Source organism: Microtus ochrogaster, unplaced genomic scaffold (genome assembly GCF_000317375.1).
Source record: "Microtus ochrogaster isolate Prairie Vole_2 unplaced genomic scaffold, MicOch1.0 UNK10, whole genome shotgun sequence".
Taxonomy (NCBI): Eukaryota; Metazoa; Chordata; class Mammalia; order Rodentia; family Cricetidae; genus Microtus; species Microtus ochrogaster.
In genome coordinates, this window is record NW_004949108.1 from 89,442 (window position 1) to 95,441 (window position 6,000).

A 6,000-nucleotide genomic window follows, 5' to 3' on the forward strand; every position below is an offset into this window, starting at 1 on the left:
CTGCAAGGCCTGAACATCTGGCTTTGTCACTAAACTTACAACGTGCATAAGAAAGCCGAAGGTGTACTAAGATACTGCCTCGTCCTATAGAAGCCTTGGGACTTCTAAGAGCCTAGTGCCTATTTCTACTATGGCCTTTACGTAGCACTAAAGTCTGTGTGCAGTTTCTGAATCTTGCATCACACATAAGAGATGAGAAAAGCTGTGGTCTTTCAGACAAATTCCAGTGCCTCTGGTGACCTAAAGATGGGATGGAACCCTTCCCATCTTTCACTCAGAGCTTCGCTGTCCTCGTGGAAATACTGTAGGGTGATATCTGCAGCTCAGATAAAGCATAAACAACTTGATTGTTTATAAACTTTTGAATTCTATATAAACAAAAACTAGACGATCCCTCAAGGATATTACGGTTGGCACTGCTTTGCTGTCCTATCAGATGCTGCACCCAGATGGACAGATATGTAAATGAGTAACTAGAGAGAGGGATGGGAGAGTGGTAGATAGACAGATAGGTAGAAGATGGATTGATAGAAGGGGGCGATGGGTGGATGGGTGAGTAGATGGATAGGTAAGTAAATATATAAGTAGATGGATAGACAGACAGACAGACAGACAGACAGAGGCTAGATAATGTAACCATGGTGTACTTACAGAATATAAATAAATCTCTGTTCCTGCACAGCTTTTAAATGGGTCAAATGTTAAATAGTATCTGAGATGCAGTGTTCATCATGAAAAGCCATAGGATTTACTAGCTCCAGGTGCTACATGTGGTGTATATAATAGGTTTGATACTTACCATAGTCACCATGGCAGAAGGACCCCCAAGTCCTAAAGGACTGAGTAACTCCTGAGGCCAGCAAGTGGTGAAGGAGGAGTCTAAACCAGGCCTGCCTAGAATCAGAACTTGTGCTGCCAACGGACAGCAAGTCTGTTCTCGATTCTTCACAGAGGAAATATTCGAGTTTCCTGTTTGGAGGAAAGGCTTTTTGTTTTCTTTCTTTCTCTTTAAGAAATGTTGATGTTAAGTTTTTTTGATTTTTCAGTTTACATGTCTGAGTATTTGCTTGCCCGTGCATATGTGGACCACACAGGTACCTGGTGCCTGTGGCAGTCAGAAGAGGGAGTAACATCCTCTGGAACTGAAGTTTCAGCTTGTCGTGAGTCACCCCATGGGTGCTCAAAACAGAATCCAATCCTCTGCAAGAACAGCTGGTACTCTTAACCACTGAACCATCATTACTCTAGTCTAGCCCACATGTACTAACTCCTGTGACCCACTGACTATAACTGGAATTACCAGGCATGAGTGAGAAGGAGGTATGAAACACGCAACAAACCCGCATAGAAGTTTATTAGAGGATAGGTGTACAGGCCTGGAGAAGTTGGTGTGCAGAGAGAGAGGGATGAAGATGGCGTCCAGCTTTTAAAGGCTGCCTAGCCCATGCCCACAGGGGGATGACGTGCCTACATCATACGCAGAGGACAGAGTTCACGCATGCGTGCAAGGGCTCACGTAGCTGCATCATATGTAGGTGATGCAACCATTCTGCACATGGGTCATGCAGGGCATTTTAAGGTCCCCAGGGCAACTAAGTATTTTTGCCTGAGGGCTTGTCCGCCTATGCGTGGCCATGGAACCAGGAAGTGTCAACCATGCTGGTTTGGCTAAAATCATAACAATAACTACCATCATAAGTAACTAGTTACTTCTACAAAATTGTCTAGGGTCAAGTTAGACTGTGGTTGGTGATTGTCCTCTTTGTAACCCACGGTGCCCCCCTCCGGCAAACATAAGTGCAAGTGTTACAGTTCTGGACAGAAAGGTATCCTGACTTGTCCGGAAGTCAGGGTATAATTGAAGCTGGGGTATGGAGGGAAATGGCCTCCCCATAGGATGTAGCAATCCTGCTCCATTCTTAGAGAGAGCCCTTACAGCTGAGCTCCTTTGGGTCCCCCTAAGGGAACATCCTAGCACAGCCAACCTTTTTTTTTTTTTTTTTTTCCAGCTTTTCTCAGTTCTGGCCTAAGATGTTTCTTTTTCTGCTTCATTCTGCTAAAGGGGAAACCCCTGCAGAAATGGAGCAATCTCCTCTGGCTCTGGCAAAAAGTTACTTTTTCTGCTCCACTCCTAAGGGAGTTTCCCAAAAGATGCACCTGCTTCTTCTGTTTTGTTCTGCTCAGCTCCCCCCCCCCCCCCCCGCAAGGGAACATCTCAGCAAAGGTTCTTCTGTTCCACTAAGGCCAAAGGAGATCTTCACCCAGAACTCTTTTTTAAAAAGAGATTTGAGGAGGAGGAGTCCAGGAGAATGACTGCCTCTGTCAGGATGGTGAAGGACAGCCAGCAACTGAACTGGCAGGGGACTTATACAGGACTTCTTAGGGGCAGAATTTTCCCAGGGAGAAGACTTTCTGCTCAGCGATTGGCTAGTTCTCCTTTACAGGGATTGGTTGGCTTAATTGGTCAGAGGCAGAGTTGGCTCTGGTTTCAGGACCAAACTGTGTCTTTTTCACTGGTCCCTTTTAAGTGTTTTGGCTCTATTTTCAAGGCTAAGGTGTATTTCTTCCACTGACTGTGTTTCTAAGGGCCCAAGTGTGTTTCTTAGGTTCTGGGTTCAACAATAGTGTTTCTTTCACTAGCTCTCAGGGCCAGAGTTGGTTTCTTTCACTGGGTCTTAGTTCAGGGCCAGGATAGGTTTCTTGGGCTGGCCCTTTTGCCCTACAATAACCAAACTGTACTCTTGTCTCTGTCTCTGGCATTACACCTAATCAATGAATGTTTCCAGAGACTCAAAGATTGGACTCTTTCTAAACCTCTTACCACTGTGGTAGAATGGAGTGGATATTTGCCTTTAAGACAAAGTAGCTTTTAAAGAATCAGGGTGTGGAGGTGATCTAGAATCTAGTCATCAGCTTACAAGCTGCCTTCAAAACTGCCCCCACCTGGACCCCTTATAAATAACTTTTCATGGACCTTTTCAAGAATCTTTCTTTCCTCAACAGTCCTCTGTATGTGAACAGTTTTGTAATAGGCACAGGCCTTAAGTTCTCAGCCAGAACAACTAGCAGAGGTGAATACCATTGTGCCAGACCCTACAGGCCTTGCATCTCAGGTGTGGTAAGATGGTATTATCATTATGGGTGTGAAAAATAACACTCAAAGAGACTTAATAACTCTCCTTCTGTGTCCAGCTGTGATGGAGGTGGGTCATCTTTCTATCTGTTGTTTCATTGGCTAATTAATAAAGAAAACTGCTTGGCCCTGATAGGACACAAAATTAGGTAGGCGGAGTAGAAAGGACAGAATGCTGGGAGAAAGAAGCAGATTCAGGGAGTCGCCATGATTCTCCCACTCCAGACAGATGCAGGTTAAGACCTTCCCTGGTAAGCTACCTCGTGGGCTACACAGATTATTAGAAATGGGTTAGATCAATATGTAAGTGCTAGCCAATAAGAGGTTGTAACTAATGGGCCAAGCAGTGTTTAAAAGAATACAGTTTCCGTGTAATTATTTCGGGTATAAAGCTAGCCGTGCGGGCAGCTAGGTGCTGGGAACGCAGTCCACAGCTCCTATTACAACACAGCTGTGCTCTGAAGTGCCCTCCCCTGGGGACACTGGGTAGAGGTGATTCAGTGCTGTGCTGCCTAGTGAGGCTGGCCTAACTCCCCATGCTAGGATTTATTAAATTTCATTTCTTTTCTTTAGATGCAGTTGTGATCCCCAGCATGTGAGAAGCACGCTGGCCTTCTCTTTTTGAAGATATTCATCATCTTCCATCCAACCGGCTCTCTTCAAGGATACAGGTATGCCCCGGATCCTCAGAGGGGTCTCTGATTCTTTAGCCAGTTTCATCATTCTTTGTCTCCATGATAACTGGACTTGGAGAGGCACTAGACAAACCTTGGAAAAGCTCATTAGACAAGAAGATTGATTTGTGTGCAAGGTATTTGCCATAGAGTGCTACTGGCCATGTTTACTACTGGACTATGCTCGACTCTGGCAGCCTTTTATTTCCTAGAGTCCTCTAGGTCCTTCAATGGGAAGCACATATATTTTCTTTCACTCAGGGTGACTCTTGGTAAGTTGGGTCCTTCGGTTTCTGTGATCTTTGCTATGATGTACTGTGTGGCCCAGAACATGGACCGTCCTTTCTTCCATCCCAGACTCCATTCCCTCTGCCCACTATTGATGTCAACACCCTCCTTTTGTTCCTCGAGCCAACAAGGACACTGCTTCCAAAGCCAGAACACTCAGGAGCCTGCTGGAGAAGGCAGACACCCCAAGCCAGGCATTGCTGGATCCGGTCCACCTCATGCTAGCACCTCAAGGTGCTTTACCTGTCTCAGTTTGTCCATTACAGAGTGGGGATGAGGGATGATGTGCATCTGCATGTGCTTAGTTGAACACTTAGCAGCAGCCAGTGCTAAGTAAGCAGAGGATACTTTTGTTAGCTTCCTCTCTGTGTGTGTGTGTGTGTGTCTGTGTGTGTATCCAAGTGTCTTCTGTGTATGTATACGTATGTGTACTATCTCAGGTGTGTGTGCGTGTGTGCATACTTGCTCAAGTGCATATGCATGTGCTTCTAGTGAGGCATAGATACACCCGAAGCTAGTGTCTCTAGGATGAAATCACTTCTTTCCCCTCTCAACCTACAGCTCTTCCAGAACTCAGCTTCCCTCCAGTCTCTCTTACCCCATGCCTCGTGCTGTTGGGACAGGCAGCTTCTCCCCATGACCTCTTCACTAACCCTGAAGTGACACTGTGATCTCCTTGAGGCCAGGGTCCCTATCTTGTGTTTGTACTTTTCTCCCTAGAGAGCTGTGCCTGGCCTGGCTTTCCTGAAAAATCGACAATACATCTGGAAAGAAAGAATGACTATTTGACAGCAGGAGGCCCACCAAGGCCACTGTGGGAAATGCATATCTAGGTCCTAATCTAAATCAGTGGGTGGAGCAGGGTGCAGGGCAGTGAGAACTCAAAGGAAATCGAACTTCAGGTCACACCCGGTTCAGTCCTTCCCCCATTTCACCCCCCCCCCATATCCAAACTTTATCATTATTGAGAAAATTACCAACCAGTCTGTGTTAACAGGCTTGGTGCTCTAAGGAAGGCTGTTGCTGAAACAGCTAAGCCTGGGGAACCCAGGACTTGCAGTGAGAGGGGGGCTGTTTGCTTCTTCTTGCTTGCTCAGTTGGTGGGGGCGTAGGGCAAGTCTCCGATCTTCCTTCCCTGTTTTCTCTATCAGGCACTAGACTTCAGCATGACCTAATTAAAAAAAAAATACCCACTAAATTTCCTTGAATGCCAAGTGGCATTCCCTAGGACATCCCTAAGTTCCTGTTGGGTGTTGGTGATCTGCTTCTGTTCACTGAGTGTAGCTTTCAGGCAGTAAGTGGGTCTCTCAAACAAGTCTGCCTCTTTTACCCGCCCCCCCCCCAAACAGTTGCCAGGGTGGAGGGTGCTAGCCAGTGGATGCAGGGTTTCTCTGGAGGAGATGAAGAGCTGTAAATTTGTCAGTGGGGACAAATTTGTCAGCGGGGACACTTGTGTGGCATTCGAAACTACCTAAGGCCACTGGGTTGAATATTTTAAAAGTGACTAGCCTGTTAGTTACACTACCATCAAGTTGTTGTCTGAGACCAAGAAGGTCATTCTTCACTCTCCCTCCCAGGTGCTTGCCTTGTCTTTCTTCTCCAGGGAGGTGTTACCTGTAAAGAAAGGACACAGGAGTTAGGGCTGGCTGGTGACTGAGGTAAGGATCCTTCATTCACAATCACGTGTTCAATGTTTAGAAGAATCACACTGTGACATCTCCCTGGGCTGGATAAAGAAAGTGTTGGTTTCCTTTTGTGTTCTGGTCTCTCGGTCAATTAAAAGGGTAGCTGCGGGATAAGAACAGGATGTTTGCCCTTAACTCTCAGGAAACACACCTTGAAACCTGAGAGCGGATGGGTGATGTTGTAGGCAGCTACACTTTGGAGCTCAGAAACCCATTCCTC